Genomic DNA, 22,107 nt, shown 5'->3' on the forward strand with positions numbered 1-22,107 from the left:
GAAACTTTAATGGGGAATAGGAAAGATGTGGCCTATAAACTTTACACATAAATCATGGTTAATAGTTCCCTCTAACCCCAAAAGGTCTGAGGGGGGTCTCCATACTTCTAGGTCCATAGCCCGTAGGAAGGAGGCTAGCCCTCAGGCTTCTCCAGCAGCCCCAGTGATGGTTCAGTCCGTCGCACGTACGAAATCAGCAGGTTACATCCTAAATCTATACCTCGCTGTGTGTTTAAATATATATATATATATATATAAATATATATATACTAACAGCAAGGTAGAGATGTTTGATGTAATTGGCTAATTTGCTACTTGTCACGACAGGTAGTAAATAGAGTTGAGCGAACACCTGGATGTTCGGGTTCGACGAGTTCGGCCGAACTTTCGAAAAATGTTCAGGTTCGGGATCCGAACTCGACCCGAACTTCATCCCGAACCCGAACCCCATAGAAGTCAATAGGGACCCGAACTTTTGGGCACTAAAAAGGCTGTAAAACACACCCGGAAAGGGCTAGAGGGCTGCAAAAGGCAGCAAAATGTAGTTAAATCCCCTGCAAACAAATGTAGATAGGGAAATGATGAGTTAACATAAAATAAATAAAAATTAAACAATATTAATTGGAGTGAGGTCCCATAGCACAGAATCAGGCTTCAAGTCACCCACCAATGGAGAAGGTCACTTACTATTATTTTGACCACAGCACCCAGACAAAGGAGAGAGGTCCCACAGCAGAGAACCAGGCATCATATCACCCACCACAGGAGTAGGCCACCATTTAGTTACTTTGACCCCTACACCCAGACGGAGGAGAGAGGTTACACAGCAGAGAATCAGGCATTTAGATCACCCACCACAGGAGTAGGCCACCATTGAATCAGACCCCGGCAACCATGTCAGATGGCACAAGCATAAGCTTTATATCAATCAGCACAGGAGAAGGCGACTTTAACAGACTTTGACCCCTACACCCGGACGGAGGAGAGAGGTTTTAAAGCAGAGAATCAGGCATTTAGATCACCGACCACAGGAGTAGGCCCCAATTTAATGGGACCCCGGCAACCATGTCAGATGGCACAACCATCAGCTTCATATCAATCAGCACAGGAGAAGGCGACTTTGAAAGACTTTGACCCCTACACCCAGACGGAGGAGAGAGGTTTCACAGCAGAGAATCAGGCATTTAGATCACCCACCACAGGAGTAGGCCCCCATTGAATCAGACCCTGGCAACCATGTCAGATGGCACAACCATCAGCTTTATATCAATCAGCACAGGAGAAGGCGACTTTGAAAGACTTTGACCCCTACACCCAGATGGAGGAGAGAGGTTTCACAGCAGAGAATCAGGCATCATATCAACCACCACAGGAGAAGCCACCATTTAGTTACTTTGACCCCTGCACCCAGGAAGAGGAGAGAGGCACCACAGCACATATTCTGGCATCATATCAGCCACCACAGGAGAAGCCACCATTGAGTTACTTTGACCCCCGCACCCAGGAAGAGGAGAGAGGCACCACAGCACATATTCTGGCATCATATCAGCCACCACAGGAGAAGCCACCATTGAGTTACTTTGACCCCCGCACCCAGGAAGAGGAGAGAGGCACCACAGCACATATTCAGGCATCATATCACACACCACAGGAGAAGGCCTCTTTCAGTGATTTAGGCCTTTGGACCCAGACAGAGGAGAGAGGCACCACAGCACATATTCTGGCATCATATCAGCCACCACAGGAGAAGCCACCATTTAGTTACTTTGACCCCTTCACCCAAACAGAGGAGAGAGGTTCCACATCAGAGAATCAGGCATCATATCAACCACCACAGGAGTAGGCCACAATTTAATGGGACCCCGGCAACCATGTCAGATGGCACAACCATCAGCTTCATATCAATCAGCACAGGAGATGGCGACTTTGAAAGACTTTGACCCCTACACCCAGACGGAGGAGAGAGGTTTCACAGCAGAGAATCAGGCATTTAGATCACCCACCACAGGAGTAGGCCCCCATTGAATCAGACCCTGGCAACCATGTCAGATGGCACAACCATCAGCTTTATATCAATCAGCACAGGAGAAGCCACCATTGAGTTACTTTGACCCCTGCACCCAGGAAGAGGAGAGAGGCCCCACAGCACATATTCTGGCATCATATCAGCCACCACAGGAGAAGCCACCATTGAGTTACTTTGACCCCCGCACCCAGGAAGAGGAGAGAGGCACCACAGCACATATTCAGGCATCATATCACACACCACAGGAGAAGGCCTCTTTCAGTGATTTAGGCCTTTGGACCCAGACAGAGGAGAGAGGCACCACAGCACATATTCTGGCATCATATCAGCCACCACAGGAGAAGCCACCATTGAGTTACTTTGACCCCTGCACCCAGGAAGAGGAGAGAGGCCCCACAGCACATATTCTGGCATCATATCAGCCACCACAGGAGAAGCCACCATTGAGTTACTTTGACCCCCGCACCCAGGAAGAGGAGAGAGGCACCACAGCACATATTCTGGCATCATATCAGCCACCACAGGAGAAGCCACCATTGAGTTACTTTGACCCCTGCACCCAGAAAGAGGAGAGAGGCCCCACAGCACATATTCTGGCATCATACTAACCACCACAGGAGAAGCCACCATTGAGTTACTTTGACCCCTGCACCCAGGAAGAGGAGAGAGGCCCCACAGCACATATTCTGGCATCATATCAGCCACCACAGGAGAAGCCATCATTGAGTTACTTTGACCCCCGCACCCAGGAAGAGGAGAGAGGCACCACAGCACATATTCTGGCATCATATCAGCCACCACAGGAGAAGCCACCATTGAGTTACTTTGACCCCCGCACCCAGGAAGAGGAGAGAGGCACCACAGCACATATTCAGGCATCATATCACACACCACAGGAGAAGGCCTCTTTCAGTGATTTAGGCCTTTGGACCCAGACAGAGGAGAGAGGCACCACAGCACATATTCTGGCATCATATCAGCCACCACAGGAGAAGCCACCATTGAGTTACTCTGACCCCTGCACCCAGGAAGAGGAGAGAGGCCCCACAGCACATATTCTGGCATCATATCAGCCACCACAGGAGAAGCCACCATTTAGTTACTTTGACCCCTGCACCCAGGAAGAGGAGAGAGGCACCACAGCACATATTCTGGCATCATATCAGCCACCACAGGAGAAGCCACCATTGAGTTACTTTGACCCCTGCACCCAGGAAGAGGAGAGAGGCCCCACAGCACATATTCTGGCATCATACTAACCACCACAGGAGAAGCCACCATTGAGTTACTTTGACCCCTGCACCCAGGAAGAGGAGAGAGGCCCCACAGCACATATTCTGGCATCATATCAGCCACCACAGGAGAAGCCACCATTGAGTTACTTTGACCCCCGCACCCAGGAAGAGGAGAGAGGCACCACAGCACATATTCTGGCATCATATCAGCCACCACAGGAGAAGCCACCATTGAGTTACTTTGACCCCCGCACCCAGGAAGAGGAGAGAGGCACCACAGCACATATTCAGGCATCATATCACACACCACAGGAGAAGGCCTCTTTCAGTGATTTAGGCCTTTGGACCCAGACAGAGGAGAGAGGCACCACAGCACATATTCTGGCATCATATCAGCCACCACAGGAGAAGCCACCATTGAGTTACTTTGACCCCTGCACCCAGGAAGAGGAGAGAGGCCCCACAGCACATATTCTGGCATCATATCAGCCACCACAGGAGAAGCCACCATTTAGTTACTTTGACCCCTGCACCCAGGAAGAGGAGAGAGGCACCACAGCACATATTCTGGCATCATATCAGCCACCACAGGAGAAGCCACCATTTAGTTACTTTGACCCCTTCACCCAAACAGAGGAGAGAGGTTCCACATCAGAGAATCAGGCATCATATCAACCACCACAGGAGTAGGCCACAATTTAGTTTATTTGACCCCTGCACCCAGGAAGAGGAGAGAGGCCCCACAGCACATATTCTGGCATCATATCACACACCACAGGAGAAGGCCTCTTTCAGTGATTTAGGCCTTTGGACCCAGACAGAGGAGAGAGGTCAGAGATTAGCTTCATATCCCCCAGCACAGCAGAAGACCGCTTTATTTGACTTAGGCCTCAGCACCCAGACAGAAGACAGAGGTAGCATGGCAGAGGTTATGGCTTCATGTCACCCGTTAGTTTAACCGGCCACTTTCATCTGGTTAGGCCCCGGCGCCCAGACAGAGAAGAGTTTCATTCAACTGTGGGTTTCATAAAATTTGTATCAAATAAAGAAGTGGCCCGTAGCACAACAAGACATGTTTTAGGCAGTTAATAAGGACTACTCTGCACAAGGGAGGGACAGGTCCTGTGGGATCCATGCCTGGTTCATCTTTATGAAGGTCAGCTTGTCCACGTTGGCTGTGGACAGGCGGCTGCGCTTGTCAGTAATGACGCCCCCTGCCGTGCTGAATACGCGTTCAGATAAAACGCTGGCCGCCGGGCAGGAAAGCACCTCCAAGGCATAACATGCTAACTCTGGCCACGTGGACAATTTCGAAACCCAGTAGTTGAATGGGGCCGAACCATCCGTCAGGATGTGGAGGGGTGTGCAGACATACTGTTCAACCATGTTAGTGAAATGCTGCCTCCTGCTAACACGTTCCGTATCAGGTGTCGGTGCAGATAGCTGTGGCGTGGAGACAAAACTTTTCCACATTTCTGCCATGCTAACCCTGCCCTCAGATGAGCTGGCCGTGACACAGCTGCGTTGGCGACCTCTTGCCACTCCTCTGCCTTCACCTTCCACCTGTTCCCCTGTGACATGTGGGAATGCTCTCAAGAGCGCCTCTATCAGCGTGCGCTTGTACTCGCGCATCTTACGGTCGCGCTCCAGTTCAGGAATTAAAGTGGGCACATTGTCTTTATACCGGGGATCCAGCAGGGTGGCCACCCAGTAGTCTGCACACGTTAAAACGTGGGCAACTCTGCTGTCGTTGCGCAGGCATTGGAGCATATATTCGCTCATGTGGGCCAGGCTACCCATGGGTAAGGACAAGCTGTCCTCTGTGGGAGGCGTATCGTCATCGTCCACCGTATCCCCCCAGCCACGCACCAGTGATGGGCCTGGGCTGCCACCCCGCTGTGAACTTGGTCATCCTCGTCCCCCTCCACCTCCTCCTCCTCATCCTCCTCGTCCTCCAGTACAGTGCCTTGGCTGGCGACTTGTGAACCTGTCCTCTGCTGCTTAAACAAACCTCCCTCTGAGCCACTTCGAACAGACTGGCCCGAAAGTGTTAGAAACGAGCCCTCATCCTCCTCCTCCTCCTCCACCTGGGCCACCTCCTCTAACATCATTGCCCTAAGTGTTTTCTCAAGGAGACATAGAAGTGGTATTGTAACGCTGATAACAGTGTCATCGCCACTGGCCATGTTGGTGGAGTACTCGAAACAGCGCAGCAGGGCACACAGGTCTCGCATGGAGGCCCAATCATTGGTGGTGAAGTGGTGCTGTTCGGCAGTACGACTGACGCGAGCGTGCTGCAGCTGAAACTCCACTATGGCCTGCTGCTGCTCGCACAGTCTCTCCAGCATGTGCAAGGTGGAGTTCCACCGGGTGGGCACGTCGCATATGAGGCGGTGAGCGGGAAGGCCGAAGTTCCGCTGTAGCGCAGACAGGCGAGCAGCGGCAGGATGTGAACGGCGGAAGCGCGCACAGACGGCCCGCACTTTATGCAGCAGCTCTGACATGTTGGGGTAGTGGTGAATGAACCTCTGCACCACCAAGTTCAGCACATGCGCCAGGCAAGGGATGTGCGTCAAACCGGCTAGTCCCAGAGCTGCCACGAGATTTCGCCCATTATCGCATACCACCAGGCCTGGCTTGAGGCCCACCGGCAGAAACCACTCGTCGGTCTGTTGTTCAATACCCCGCCACAACTCCTTTGCGCTGTGGGGCCTGTCCCCCAAACATATGAGTTTCAGAATGGCCTGCTGACGTTTACCCCGGGCTGTGCTGAAGTTGGTGGTGAAGGTGTGTGGCTGACCGGATGAGCTGGTGGAAGCAGTGGAGGAGGAAGCCGAGTAGGAGGAGGAGGCTACAGGAGGCAGAGAATGATGCCCTGCGATCCTAGGGGGCGGAAGGACGTGCGCCAAGGAACTGTCCGCCGGGGGCCCAGCCGCCACTACATTCATCCAGTGTGCAGTTAGTGAGATATAGCGTCCCTGGCCGTGCTTACTGGTCCACGTATCTGTGGTTAGGTGGACCTTGCCACAAATGGCGTTGCGCAGTGCACACTTGATTTTATCGGACACTTGCATGTGCAGGGAAGGCACGGCTGTCTTGGAGAAGTAGTGGCAGCTGGGAACCACATACTGCGGGACAGCCATGGCCATCAGCTGTTTGAAGCTGTCTGTATCCACCAGCCGGAATGACAGCATTTCAAAGGCCAGCAGTTTATAAATGCTGGCGTTCAGGCCAAGGGCTCGAGGGTGACTCGGGGGGAATTTGCGCTTCCTCTCTAAGGTTTGAGATATTGAGAGCTGAACGCTGCTGTGTGATATAGTGGAGACGCTAGTTGACGGTGGCGGTGGTGGTGGTGTCGGTGGCACATCCTCTGTTTGCTGCTCGGCAGGTGGCAACATTCCTCTCGAGGCGGAAGCCGAGGCAGCAGCGGTAGAGGGAGCAGGGGGAGCCTCAGCGAGTGCCTGGTTTTTAAGGTGTGTACCCCACTGCAGTTCATGCTTTGCATGTAGATGCCTGGTCATGCAGGTTGTGCTGAGGTTCAGAACGTTAATGCCTCGCCTCAGGCTCTGATGGCAGAGCGTGCAAGTCACTCGGGTCTTGTCGGTAGGACATTGTTTAAAGAAGTGCCATGCCAGGGAACTCTTTGAAGCTGCCTTTGTGGGGCTGGGTCCCTGTTGGCGATGTCCAGTAGCAGGCGAACTCTGGGGGCGGCGGCTCGTCTGCTTTGGCCCCCTGCTCCCTCTTTGGCTTCGCTGTTGTCTCGGTCTCACCACTACCTCTTCCTCTGAACTGTGAAAGTCATCGCCACGACCTTCAGTCCATGAGGGGTCTAAGACCTCATCGTCCTCTGCATCGTCTTCCACCCAGTCTCCCTCCCTGACCTCCTCCTGTTCAGTCTGCACACTGCAAAAAGACGCGGCAGTGGGCACCTGTGTTTCGTCATCATCAGAGAGTCGGTGACTCTGCTGTGGTGGTATTCCCATGTCCTCTTCATCTGGAGACATAAGTGGTTGTGCGTCAGTGCATGGTATGTCTTCCTCCACTGGGGAAGGGCTAGGTGGACGCCCCTGGGAAACCCTGGAAGCAGAGTCTTCAAACAGAAGAAGAGACTGCTGCATAACTTGTGTCTCAGACCGTTTCCCTGATATGCTTGGGGGTGATGTGACAGACTGATGGGCTTGGTTTTCAGGTGCCACCTGTGCGCTTTCCGCAGAAGACTGGGTGGAAGACCATGTGGTGAACGTGCTGGAAGCACTGTCGGCCACCCAATCGATTAATGCCTGTACCTGCTCAGGCCTTACCATCCTAAGAGCGGCATTGGGCCCCACGAGATATTGCGGTACATTCTGCCGGCTAGTTGAGGGAGTTCGTTCCCTACTGTGTGCGCCTGGGGCCGAACGGTCACGTCCTCTACCAGCAACAGAGGCTCCACGGACACCACCACGACCGCGTCCTCGTCCCTTAATAGTATTTTTCTTCATTGTTGCGATTCAACTCGCACCACAATGAAATATATTATTTTTTATAAGCAAAATCCCCTCACTGGAATACTTTCAGTCTTTTGACTGTATGGATTACAGATGGAATGACTGTTATATGTGAGTACCGCTTTCTTTGACAGATTCTAGTATGGGTACATATATGTTTTCCCAACCCCAGCACATTAGTTTGCTAATTCCAGATGTATGAAACGCAGGCCTAACTGTATCTAGTATATTGAACGCCAGATAAACTAACTTGGCCTTTTTTAAATAAAAAAAAAATTCCCTCACTGGAATACTTTCAGTCTTTTGACTGTATGGATTACAGATGGAATGACTGTTATATGTGAGTACCGCTTTCTTTGACAGATTCTAGTATGGGTACATATATGTTTTCCCAACCCCAGCACATTAGTTTGCTAATTCCAGATGTATGAAACGCAGGCCTAACTGTATCTAGTATATTGAACGCCAGATAAACTAACTTGGCCTTTTTTAAATAAAAAAAAAATTCCCTCACTGGAATACTTTCAGTCTTTTGACTGTATGGATTACAGATGGAATGACTGTTATATGTGAGTACCGCTTTCTTTGACAGATTCTAGTATGGGTACATATATGTTTTCCCAACCCCAGCACATTAGTTTGATAATTCCAGATGTATGAAACGCAGGCCTAACTGTATCTAGTATATTGAACGCCAGATAAACTAACTTGGCCTTTTTTAAATAAAAAAAATTCCCTCACTGGAATACTTTCAGTCTTTTGACTGTATGGATTACAGATGGAATGACTGTTATATGTGAGTACCGCTTTCTTTGACAGATTCTAGTATGGGTACATATATGTTTTCCCAACCCCAGCACATTAGTTTGCTAATTCCAGATGTATGAAACGCAGGCCTAACTGTATCTAGTATATTGAACGCCAGATAAACTAACTTGGCCTTTTTTAAATAAAAAAAATCCCCTCACTGGAATACTTTCAGTCTTTTGACTGTATGGATTACAGATGGAATGACTGTTATATGTGAGTACCGCTTTCTTTGACAGATTCTAGTATGGGTACATATATGTTTTCCCAACCCCAGCACATTAGTTTGCTAATTCCAGATGTATGAAACGCAGGCCTAACTGTATCTAGTATATTGAACGCCAGATAAACTAACTTGGCCTTTTTTAAATAAAAAACATCCCCTCACTGGAATACTTTCAGTCTTTTGACTGTATGGATTACAGATGGAATGACTGTTATATGTGAGTACCGCTTTCTTTGACAGATTCTAGTATGGGTACATATATGTTTTCCCAACCCCAGCACATTAGTTTGCTAATTCCAGATGTATGAAACGCAGGCCTAACTGTATCTAGTATATTGAACGCCAGATAAACTAACTTGGCCTTTTTTAAATAAAGAAAATTCCCTCACTGGAATACTTTCAGTCTTTTGACTGTATGGATTACAGATGGAATGACTGTTATATGTGAGTACCGCTTTCTTTGACAGATTCTAGTATGGGTACATATATGTTTTCCCAACCCCAGCACATTAGTTTGCTAATTCCAGATGTATGAAACGCAGGCCTAACTGTATCTAGTATATTGAACGCCAGATAAACTAACTTGGCCTTTTTTAAATAAAAAAAATCCCCTCACTGGAATACTTTCAGTCTTTTGACTGTATGGATTACAGATGGAATGACTGTTATATGTGAGTACCGCTTTCTTTGACAGATTCTAGTATGGGTACATATATGTTTTCCCAACCCCAGCACATTAGTTTGCTAATTCCAGATGTATGAAACGCAGGCCTAACTGTATCTAGTATATTGAACGCCAGATAAACTAACTTGGCCTTTTTTAAATAAAAAACATCCCCTCACTGGAATACTTTCAGTCTTTTGACTGTATGGATTACAGATGGAATGACTGTTATATGTGAGTACCGCTTTCTTTGACAGATTCTAGTATGGGTACATATATGTTTTCCCAACCCCAGCACATTAGTTTGCTAATTCCAGATGTATGAAACGCAGGCCTAACTGTATCTAGTATATTGAACGCCAGATAAACTAACTTGGCCTTTTTTAAATAAAAAAAATCCCCTCACTGGAATACTTTCAGTCTTTTGACTGTATGGATTACAGATGGAATGACTGTTATATGTGAGTACCGCTTTCTTTGACAGATTCTAGTATGGGTACATATATGTTTTCCCAACCCCAGCACATTAGTTTGCTAATTCCAGATGTATGAAACGCAGGCCTAACTGTATCTAGTATATTGAACGCCAGATAAACTAACTTGGCCTTTTTTAAATAAAAAAAATCCCCTCACTGGAATACTTTCAGTCTTTTGACTGTATGGATTACAGATGGAATGACTGTTATATGTGAGTACCGCTTTCTTTGACTGATTCTAGTATGGGTACATATATGTTTTCCCAACCCCAGCACATTAGTTTGCTAATTCCAGATGTATGAAACGCAGGCCTAACTGTATCTAGTATATTGAACGCCAGATAAACTAACTTGGCCTTTTTTAAATAAAAAAAATCCCCTCACTGGAATACTTTCAGTCTTTTGACTGTATGGATTACAGATGGAATGACTGTTATATGTGAGTACCGCTTTCTTTGACAGATTCTAGTATGGGTACATATATGTTTTCCCAACCCCAGCACATTAGTTTGCTAATTCCAGATGTATGAAACGCAGGCCTAACTGTATCTAGTATATTGAACGCCAGATAAACTAACTTGGCCTTTTTTAAATAAAAAAAAAATTCCCTCACTGGAATACTTTATGGCTTTTCACTGTATGGATTACAGGTGGACTGGTATTAGTAGGGGTGACACAAGCACACCCAAGTCCCTGATGTAGGATTTCTATGGCACAGACCACTATTACAAGTGATTAATGGACGTTGGGAGAGATTGTGCTGCAGCACTAGTCCCAAGATGGCCGCCGCCTATCAGCCCAGTAACATGTGCCACAAAATGGTCTGCACAACCTTTAAAAAAAATAGCCTTGGACTGTGCTGCTAAATCGCTATTGGTCTGAATCCCAGGTGTAGATGTCTGACTTGTTTGGAGCTTTGGAATGCACACTGTGGCAGCTTCTGCTGCAGCACTACAAGTCGCAAAATGGCGGCCGGCGGTCAGCCCAGGTACATGTGGATGGAAAAATCACTCTGGCCACTCTAAAAATAGCCAATCCCTATCAAAAAAGCAGCTCAGCTGCAGTTGTTCAGATGAATCACAGGTGGAGGAGAGAAATTTGCTTCCAGTTATTCAATTATCCCTGCCTATTCTCGCCCTAGCATCAGCTGCGTCTATCCCTGTTCTATTCACATCGGGAGTGAGCACGTCCCGACGTGCGCACAAGCTTATAAAGAGGCTGAGTCACATGCTGCACTTGGCCAATCACAGCCTTGCCAATAGTAGGCATGGCTGCGATGGCATCTTAGGGCAAGTAGTATGATGCATGTTGATTGGCTGCTTTGCAGCCTTTCAAAATGCGCCAAAATACATGCCGAACGACGAACCCGAACCCGAACTTTTACGAAAAAGTTCGGGTTCGGGTCCGTGTCACGAACACCCCAAAATTCGGTACGGACCCGAACTATGCTCGAACTGTTCGCTCAACACTAGTAGTAAATAATCATTTGTAAAGGGATGAAATACTTATTTACATAACTGTATATATACATTACAGAGTGTTGGAGAGAGATACAAAAGTAATGTAAGCATTGTACCTGGGCATTTTCTGTCCCGGATCTCTTTGATCCACTCCAGATTCCTCCTCCTAAGGTCGGACCACTTTTTTACGATAGCCATATTAGGGTGCCTGCCCTTGAACTTTTTTTTTAGCTCGGAACGGAGCTGCTTTACAATGGCCTTTTTCTATGCCTGGACCCGGGTCCGGTCGTAGCCCCGCTCCAACATGCGCTGCTGGATAAAAACCCAAGCATTTAATCCCAATTTTGTTTAATACAAGTATTGAAAATAATGTCCTTAAAAAAAAAAAAGTCTAAAAGTGTTTAATTCTTTGAAGGGGAAATATTAGATTTAATGTTACCGTTAAAATAATAGATTGTATTGCGATTGTATGTGTGTGGGGTCTGAGCAATCAGATATTGTCCAGGTGATCATAGATGTACCTGTCTATTGAAGTGATGGTATGGGGTGTAAAGCTGCTTTGCCTCCATGTGGTGCACCCTGGGTAACTGTAAATGAACTAGCAAATACTGGCGGTACAACAAAGAAAGCTTCTCCTGAGTCCAGACCAACAGGGCACAAACTATAATCTATAGACTGTGTGTGTGGGGGGGGGGGGGTGGGGGGGTATATTGTGTGAGGCAGGAAAATGGATGTGCAATGTGAATGTGAGAGATATTTCTATGCTGTCCATGCATACATGCTACAGACATAGTGTTGTGATGTCGCAACAATACTTAGTGTAGCAATCAGTAATATCTATTTAAAGCTGATAAATAGAGTTGAGCGAACACCTAGATGTTCGGGGAGTTCGGCCAAACTTTTAAAAAAAGTTCGGGTTCGGGACCCGAACTTGATCCGAACTTGGACCCGAACCCGAACCCCATTGAAGTCAATGTGGACCCGAAGGGTCCGCACTAACCACCAATGATTTTAATAGGGGGGGTGGGGGTTGGGGGGCCGCACTGGCCACCAATGATTTTAATACTGGAGAGGGAGGGAGGGGGGGTCCGTACTGGCCACCAATGATTTTAATACTGAGGAGGGAGGGGGGTCTGGCCCCCTGCTGCCTGGAAGCACCTGATCTCTTACAGGGGGCTGTAAGCTGCACAATTAACCCCTCAGGTGCGGCACCTGAGGGGTTAATTGTGCGGATCACAGCCCCCTGTAAGAGATCAGGTGCTGCCAGGCAGAAGGGGGCCGTTATGTCCACAGTTCTCAGTATATTCTAACTTGAAGCGTCCCCATCACTATGGGAACGCCTTTGTGTTAGAATATACTGTCGGAACTGAGTTTACACGATCTAACTCAAATCCGATGGTATATTCTAACATAGAGGCGTTCCCATGGTTATGACACTTTCCAACACTCTGTAACAGGAAATTTTCATTATGGATAGTTGTTTTCCTTTAATATTTACTGCATGAATCCAGTAATGGTACATTTTTTTTTAGTAAAATGATTTTTCAAATATAACACGCTTTATAAGTTTATAACTTTAAAATGAAATGCTTTTCAAACTTTGTTTAACCAAGAATATGGTTTTCTTATTCATTTGCTGATGAATTAATAGTGATAACAGTGGATAACTCTATTATGTCAGAACACACATGTTGTGCTTGTTGAAAACAAGCTCCTGGTAGGGGTTAAATGTATTAAAAGCAGGCATTCATGAAGAATGTGGGAAGTCAAAAGTTTTCCAGTAGAAAAGCTACTTAGCGTCTACCTACACATTTTTAAGCAGCAAGACAAAAAAAATCTATTCATAATGTAAAACAGAAAGCAACACTTGAATAATTTCCTATAGTGCAACTGGAACAAAAGTCGACAGAACATTGTCTATATTTATAGTGCCTTTTATGTTTATACCAATACAATTAGATGTTAGATTTATTTCATTCAAACTGTTTTATGTGCTTTGTAGGGAATTTACATTTATACTTGTTTCCCAGTTCATTGCCTACTATTTTTCAATTCCTTTTCACAGCTACATGAGATAAACAAAAATTTTGGATAATCCATTAAAATTATTTTTCCAAATATTTTCTAAATATTTTCTTTTGTAACTTTTTCAGTATTAATAATTGACAATAATGTTATCATCTGTCCTGACCTATTTTTCATCCTGATAAAAAAAAAATGAGTAAAAACATTTTTGTAATCTAATTCACAGTACAGAGATTGTCACTATAAATATAAACTCTTGCCAATCTAATGTTCGTATTTTACCAGAGCCAATCTTAAAGGAAGACAGCTATAAGAATGTTTTTGAAGAGGGATAAGAAACCGGATTACAGTATATGAAGGAACCCACAAACATGGGGAGAACAAATACAACTCCAAGCAGATATGATCATTAGTGTTGATCGCAAATATTCTAATCGCAAATTTTTATTGCGAATATCGGCACTTTGAGAATTCCCGAAGGTTCTGTTCTGCTGTCCATACATACATACATACATAGTGCTGTGATGTCACAAGTTCACAACAATACTTAGTGCACCAATCACTAATAAGTAGTCAGACCTGTTAAAATGTGAAGTTCCACTTATTGCGCCATAATATTTGCATTATTAGTGTCGATTTCGCAATCGCGACTATATTGGAGCACTCTATCTGCATATAAAGCTATTGTAATGTTCTGCCGTGCCAACCATTTTCTCCAGTCTCAGGAAACTTCTAGCAGCTTGAAAAATTTAGCTATGGTGACCCACACCTGTATTTTGCGCTCATTATGCGGATATTACATTGCCGATTTTTTGCGATCAAGAAAATTATCTTGAATTCGCAAATATATGACGAATATTCTACCAAATATTCACAAAATATCACGAATAGAACATTGCCCCTGCTGCTCATCACTAATGTCAACATGTACATGTGACCCCTGCAATGGTAATTTGTCAATAGCTGTCATATGCAGCTTAGACCTTGCACTCTAGGGCCCACTAACACTAATATTGCTATTCAGCGCCACATTTCTCCTTCACTCTCTGCCTAGTGACAGACAGTTGGGACAGTGTAACAATGAAATGCTGGCCAAGGCCAGGAGAGCTCCACTGGTCTCAAAATCAAGCTTAAAGGGGTTGGCCTGCCATATATATTGATAACCTATCATCAGGATACTGTGGGTTATCAGTATCTGATCGGTCCGACACAAGGCACCTCCGCCAAGAACAGGCGGTGCTCCATGTGAGCAGTGCTTCCTGTTTATTAGAGAAATAATAGAAAGATTCAGACTCCAGCACTCACTTTTTTTGAAGTGTCAAGTTCTCCATCTTTATTGTAGCAATTGTGCACAGACAATACAGGACTCAAATTCTCTCTGGTGTAGGCTGTTGACGCGTTTCGAAAAATTCTTATTCGTAACAGTGGTGTGTGTCTGGTGTTCTCAGGTATAAATAAGAGCTCAAATGTGTATAATTGACGTTATAGTCACTCCCACCCGTGACTATGCATAGGGTGGAGAGAGAAAACAGCATGGGGCAATTAGATTCCTCCCCTTTGCACAACACATGTCTCTGATAATTATCACCTGGAGCACCAGAACCATTCCAATTAAATATCTGACATACAGAGATTTACATAAAGTTACTTTAAAAACATACTTGTTTCTATACATACAGATTTTCTCTTCTAACATATTAAAAATTTCATAACATACAATAAAATATGAAAAGAAAAGAAAAGAAACAAAAATGTGGAAAAACTCTGCTGGCAAATCCGCTGCGTTGGATAGGTATCCATTCACATTATATTCGCGTTACTTCTCAGTTTGGTTTCTGACTTTTTCAAAGAGTGTTGCTGGATATTTTAATAGAAAATATATACATGCATGAATATTCAGCATGTATACCATAAGCGTATAGAAATATTCATAGATCCATACATTCATAAATTATAGGGCAATATTAATAAAAATGCATAATTTCCCTTCTTAGGTTGAGACCCTTTGGATATCTTGTCTCCAGTTTAAATATCCAAAAAGCCTCTCTCAGGTTTACTTGATGTCTATGTCCCCTCCTCTGATAGAGGTTTTTACTTGTTCTATGGCATATGCTTTAAAATGTTTAGGGCTCTGGTTATGTTTTTCAATGAAATGTTTTGCTACATTTGATATGTTGGTGTAGGAAGGGTTGTCTATATAGTTCAGGTGTTCCAAAATCCGATTTTTGAATTTTCTTATAGTGCACCCTATATACATTTTGTCGCAATGTTCACACCAGATCACATAAACTACTGCTTTGGTATTGCAGTTGATGTAGGACTTAATATTATAAGTTTGAGTGTGATCTGCATTACAAAAAGTTTTTTTTATTTTGTGCATAAATGCAGGTGCAGCAGCGCTGACTACCGCAACGTGTGAACCCTTTGTATGTTAGCCATGTACTAGTTTGTGGGCAAGTTTCTCGTACGAACATAGACGGGGACAGAGAGTTTCCTATTGTTTGCGGTCTTTTTGATACAATCCTGCAGCCCTCTTTGAGTACCGTATTAAGTATGTTGTCCTCATATAATACTGGCAGGTATTTTTTAATAATATTCTGAATTAAATTGTATTGGCGGCTGTACGTAAGTACCAGAGTGGGACGATCTGCTCATAATCTGGAGTAGCGATGTGCCTGCCATACACAAGTTCATGCAGTACCTACAAAATAATAATTATAACCTTAAATTCACATACAATAAAGATTCGAGTATGATTGAATTTTTGGATTTGAGGCTCACGGGTATCCCAAACAAAACCATTCAAACAAAAACTTATAGAAAGGAGATTGCAGGGAATACAATTCTATGGGCTGACAGTCATCACTGCCACCATACCATCAAATCTATCCCAGTGGGAGAATTTATACGAGCCAGGAGAAACTGTAACACATTGGAAGTGTTCAAACAGGAATGTTATGTTATATGGCGGCGCCTCTTAGATAGAAAATATCCTGAATGGATGATCTCAAGAGGCCTCCAAATAGCAAAAAATAAACCCAGGGAATTATTGCTTTTTAAAAATAAGAACAAAAGCATAAATGAAGATGGCAAAAACAACTACAAAAATAAAATGATATACAAAAGAGCCAAACACAGTGTTGGAAAAAATTACAATATTGCGTAAATTAATACAGATGAGGAATCAAGGGAAAATAACAACAAAAAAATAATACAACCCACTCTGGTACTTACGTACAGCCGCCAATACAATTTAATTCAGAATATTATTAAAAAATACCTGTCAGTATTATATGAGGACAACATACTTAATACGGTACTCAAAGAGGGCTGCAGGATTGTATCAAAAAGACCGCAAACAATAGGAAACTCTCTGTCCCCGTCTATGTTCGTACGAGAAACTTGCCCACAAACTAGTACATGGCTAACATACAAAGGGTTCACACGTTGCGGTAGTCAGCGCTGCTGCACCTGCATTTATGCACAGAATAAAAAAACTTTTTGTAATGCAGATTACACTCAAACTTATAATATTAAGTCCTACATCAACTGCAATACCAAAGCAGTAGTTTATGTGATCTGGTGTGAACATTGCGACAAAATGTATATAGGGTGCACTATATCTAGACTAAATCGGATTTTGGAACACCTGAACTATATAGACAACCCTTCCTACACCAACATATCAAATGTAGCAAAACATTTCATTGAAAAACATAAGCGGAGCCCTAAACATTTTAAAGCATATGCCATAGAACAAGTAAAAACCTCTATCAGAGGAGGGGACATAAGACATCAAGTAAACCTGAGAGAGGCTTTTTGGATATTTAAACTGGAGACAAGATATCCAAAGGGTCTCAACCTAAGAAGGGAAATTATGCATTTTTATTAATATTGCCCTATAATTTATGAATGTATGGATCCATGAATATTTCTATACGCTTATGGTATACATGCTGAATATTCATGCATGTATATATTTTCTATTAAAATATCCAGCAACACTCTTTGAAAAAGTCAGAAACCAAACTGAGAAGTAACGCGAATATAATGTGAATGGATACCTATCCAACGCAGCGGATTTGCCAGCAGAGTTTTTCCACATTTTTGTTTCTTTTCTTTTCATATTTTATTGTATGTTATGAAATTTTTAATATGTTAGAAGAGAAAATCTGTATGTATAGAAACAAGTATGTTTTTAAAGTAACTTTATGTAAATCTCTGTATGTCAGATATTTAATTGGAATGGTTCTGGTGCTCCAGGTGATAATTATCAGAGACATGTGTTGTGCAAAGGGGAGGAATCTAATTGCCCCATGCTGTTTTCTCTCTCCACCCTATGCATAGTCACGGGTGGGAGTGACTATAACGTCAATTATACACATTTGAGCTCTTATTTATACCTGAGAACACCAGACACACACCACTGTTACGAATAAGAATTTTTCAAAACGCGTCAACAGCCTACACCAGAGAGAATTTGAGTCCTGTATTGTCTGTGCACAATTGCTACAATAAAGATGGAGAACTTGACACTTCAAAAAAAGTGAGTGCTGGAGTCTGAATCTTTCTATTATTTCTCTGTGCCTAACCAAGGAGGTTGAAAAACCAGGACACCGAGCACGCGGATACATCTCAACCGCAGACATAGTGAGCTGGTATATCTACTTTACATGTTCTTCCTGTTTATTACACTGCACTTTGTCTTAGAATCACTTGAATGGAGCAATTACTTGTATTTTCACTACACTGCAGATCCTCAGGGGACAACACGTAGTGTAATGACCGGGAAGCAGCGCTCACATGGAGTGCCGCCTCCTCTTTAAACAACTGATTGGCGTGGGTGCCGGGTGTCAGACGCCGCTAATCAGATATTGATTGCCTATCCTGATGATAGATCATCAATATATTTGTGTCACGGCCTATGGTGTGCGCTCTGACACTGTTGCCACGCTTGCGGTTGCCCGCGGCAACGTGTTGCTGTGGGAGTGTGCGGTGGCGGTTTCTCAGCCTTCTGGGTGGTTGCAGTGACATTGTTGCCACGCATGCTGTTGCCGGTGGTTACGTGTTTGGTATGCTTGTGTGTGCACTTCCCCTTTACGTTGTAGCCTCCCTCTGTCTGGTGCTGTAAGGGTTAACTCCCTGACTGGGTGTGGTCACTTGGCTTATATCTTCTGTGGTTTCCTGGCTGGAGTCAGTGGTACTTCAGCTGTGGTTGGTGCTGGAGCTCTGCTCCAGTCCAGGGTGTTCCATCTGTCCAGTGAGGGCCACCCTTGTGGTCATCAATGTTATCCCGCTGTCTCCTTCCCTTGCTGTCCTTATTTGTATGGAATGGGTTATGTTCAGGGTGTTTGTATGTCTAGTTTGGTGTTACATGTCTGGTGATGTTTGGTGTCCAGCATGTTTACTAGACATTCTCCTGTCTCATGTTATTACAGCTATGGGTGTCCTGGGTTCCTGTGTGGTTTGTGGTGTGTGCTGTGTCCTTTAATGTTGGTGTGCACAGCAGAACTAGTGCACGGGTTCCAGTCAGTGTGTCTGTGGCAGGTAAGTGTGTTATTGGTTTCGCTTACCTGCCATCTCCTTATGCTGTATGTTCCCCTCTCCTTGCAGCCTGGCCTCAGATAGAGACTCCTGTTCCTCCATGACTGGGATGAACAGGTCATCTCTTCCCTGCTCCTTGGTGAGGGATTACCAGGGCGACTTAGGGTCTCTAGGAATCCTGAGTATGAGTCGTCCTACCATCGGGATCCGCTCATACGGTGAGGAGTCAGGGAGAGGATTAGGGACACTGTAGGAGATGACCTGCTCCCTTATTACTCCTTTTGGCCAGGCTGATCTCCTTTTATCCTTTGACACCGCACGAAGGGGGTTTCCCCCACTCCCCACCGTGACAATATGGCAGGACAACCCCTTTAACACTGATTAGCTGAACCACAGGCAATCAGAGGTAGGCTTGTTTTCTCCTCCAGGACATCATGCCATATGCACTGCACAAAAGCTATAGCTTGTGGTGACTGAAGGGCCCTGTGTTTTACACAGCACTGCAGGTTACATCTATTACATTATCTGTACTCTGAGAATTATCAATGTTATCTGTGGTGATACCTAGTACTGCAGGTAACATCTCCTGCTTTCCCAATTCCCTTACATTGCTGTGTTCCTCAATTAATCATCTTGCTGCCTCCAAACCATATAAATTTCCATAGAAATTTAGGCCATAATCGTATGATTAGTGGGGGTTCAGGGCCCCTGATGCTCATCATACTGAACAGGCCATGGTGCTCCTGTGAGTTCTGCTTTCCCTTGATCTGTGTACAAAATGGGTGCATAACATGCAGGAATGAAGGAGCTCCTTTCACAGTGATTAGGCTTGAGAGAATAGGTATTCGGATCATAGATCCGAAGTCGATTCGTTCAAAAACGTTGTTTCCATACAGCATTAAAAGCTATTGGCTCCGTGGAGGAAAACCTTGTGTTGCCCGAAGTTGCACAAGACTTCTGTAAATAACTATGGTATTCCTATCTGCTTATCTAAAACATTTAAAAATAGGAATCCAAAGTGAGCTTTGGTACTGAGGTACCAGCCAGTACCAAACCTGACTTTGGATTCCTATTTTAAAATGTTTTTAAATAAGCAGATAGGTATACCGAAGTCATTCATCAAAGTCTCACACGACTTTGGGCAAGACATACTTTTCCTCCACTGTGCCAATGCATTTTAATGCTGTACGGAAACAGCATTTCAAACAAAGATTTATTCGCGTGGATGCGATGCGTGAGTTGAACCCATTGCACCCGCACTGAATCCTGACCCATTCATTTCTATGGGGCTGTGCACACGAGCGGTGATTTTCACGCATCACTTGTGCGTTGCGTGAAAATCGCAGCATGCTCCTCTTTGTGCGTTTTTCACGTAACGCAGGCCCCATAGAAATGAATGGGTTTGCGTGAAGATCGCAAACATTTGCAAGCAAGTGCGGATGCGGTGCGATTTTTACGCACGGTTGCTAGGTTACGATCGGGATGGGGACCCGATCATTATTATTTTCCCTTATAACATGGTTATAAGGGAAAATAATAGCATTCTTAATACAGAATGCATAGTAAAATAGGGCTGGAGGGGTTAAAAAAAAATATATATAATAATTAAACTCACCTTAATCCACTTGCTCGCGCAGCCCGGCTTCTCTTCTGTCTTCTTTTTTGCTGTGTGCAGGAAAAGGACCTGTGGTGACGTCACCCCGGTCATCACATGGTCCGTCACATGATCTTTTACCATGGTGATAGATCATGTGATGGACCATGTGATGACCGGAGTGACGTCACCACAGGTCCTTTTCCTGCACACAGCAACAAAGAAGACAGAAGAGATGCCGGGCTGCGCGAGCAAGTGGATTAAGGTGAGTTTAATTATTTTATTTTTATTTTTATTTTTATTTTTTAACCCCTCCAGCCCTATTGTACTATGCATTCTGTATTAAAAATGCTATTATTTTCCCTTATAACCATGTTATAAGGGAAAATAATACAATCTACAGAACACTGATCCCAAGCCCGAACTTCTGTGAAGAAGTTCGGGTTTGGGTACCAAACATGCACGATTTTTCTCGCGCGAGTGCAAAACGCATTACAATGTTTTGCACTCGCGCTGAAAAATCGCTCATGTTCCCGCAACGCACCCACACCTTTTCCCGCAACGCCCGTGTGAAACAGTTATAATTGGTGTTTGATCTGGAGTTCTGACCCCCATGATCAGTATTGATGGCTTTTATTATCAATGTATGGCAGTTTGGTGCTATGTTCATTTGTGTTAACTCTTAGAAAAGAGCAGGTGAGGGTATGTCTACATATAAATCTGCAGCAGCAAAATCCACCCCATATCATGCTGCTGATTTAACTATTTTTCAGACATTTTACATTTTGTTTCTATTCCCTGCCTTCCTTGAGCCATAACTTTTTTATTTTTCAATTCACATAGCGTATGAGGGAATTTTTTTTTGGGCGGAACAAGTTGTATTTTTTAATGGCACCATTTATATTGCATATGATGTAGCAGAAGGCTGGAAAAAAATCCAAATGGGGTATAATTGAAAAAAAATAAAATAAAAAATATTCTGCCACTGTTTTATGGGTTTTGTTTTTAAGGCATTCACTATGTGGTAAAACTGACCCATGCCCTTCATTATTTTGGTCCGTTTGTTTTCAAGGATTCCAAATAATATAGTTTTTATGGGCTCATTTTAGTTTTTATTGATCCAATTTTGAGGTGTGTGTGACTTTTTGATCACCTTTTATTCTTTTTTTGGTGGAGGTAACGTGATAAAAAAACTACAAATCGGCCATTTTGGTTTTTTTTTTTTCTGTTACACAATTCGCTATTTGGGATAAATATTTTATTAGTGTTGATTGAAGCGAAGCATTCGAAGCAGAATTCGGTCTGAAGTTTAGGAAAACTTGTATTTGCAAAAAATCCAAATTTCCTCTTGCTTGGTAACTATTATAAAATAATTAAAAAGTATAACTTTCCTTTCTGTGCCCACTCCAATCCAGCAGCACCATTCTGTCATCTTCCCAGGCTGAAGCCAGTGGTAAAGTTTTTGGCTCCTGCAAATATACTGCTGCAACCAAGCACTGGCCTCAGCAGTCTTGCACGATGCACCCCTGAGGCCATTGGTTATTGGCTTTTTTTATTATTATA

General features: G+C 44.2%; 1 long non-coding RNA gene across 1 annotated transcript; it reads right to left on the reverse strand.

Annotated features, from left to right (window-relative positions):
• Positions 1-4,131: 4,131 nt before the first annotated feature.
• On the reverse strand, positions 4,132-20,035 carry LOC120987125. The gene is made up of 3 exons (XR_005775923.1): positions 19,832-20,035; positions 18,235-18,236; positions 4,132-4,143 (listed from the first exon to the last, which is right to left on the reverse strand). It is a non-coding gene; the product is annotated as an uncharacterized LOC120987125 (long non-coding RNA).
• Between the last annotated feature and the right edge of the window lie 2,072 nt (positions 20,036-22,107).

Source organism: Bufo bufo, chromosome 1 (genome assembly GCF_905171765.1).
Source record: "Bufo bufo chromosome 1, aBufBuf1.1, whole genome shotgun sequence".
Lineage (NCBI taxonomy): Eukaryota > Metazoa > Chordata > Amphibia > Anura > Bufonidae > Bufo > Bufo bufo.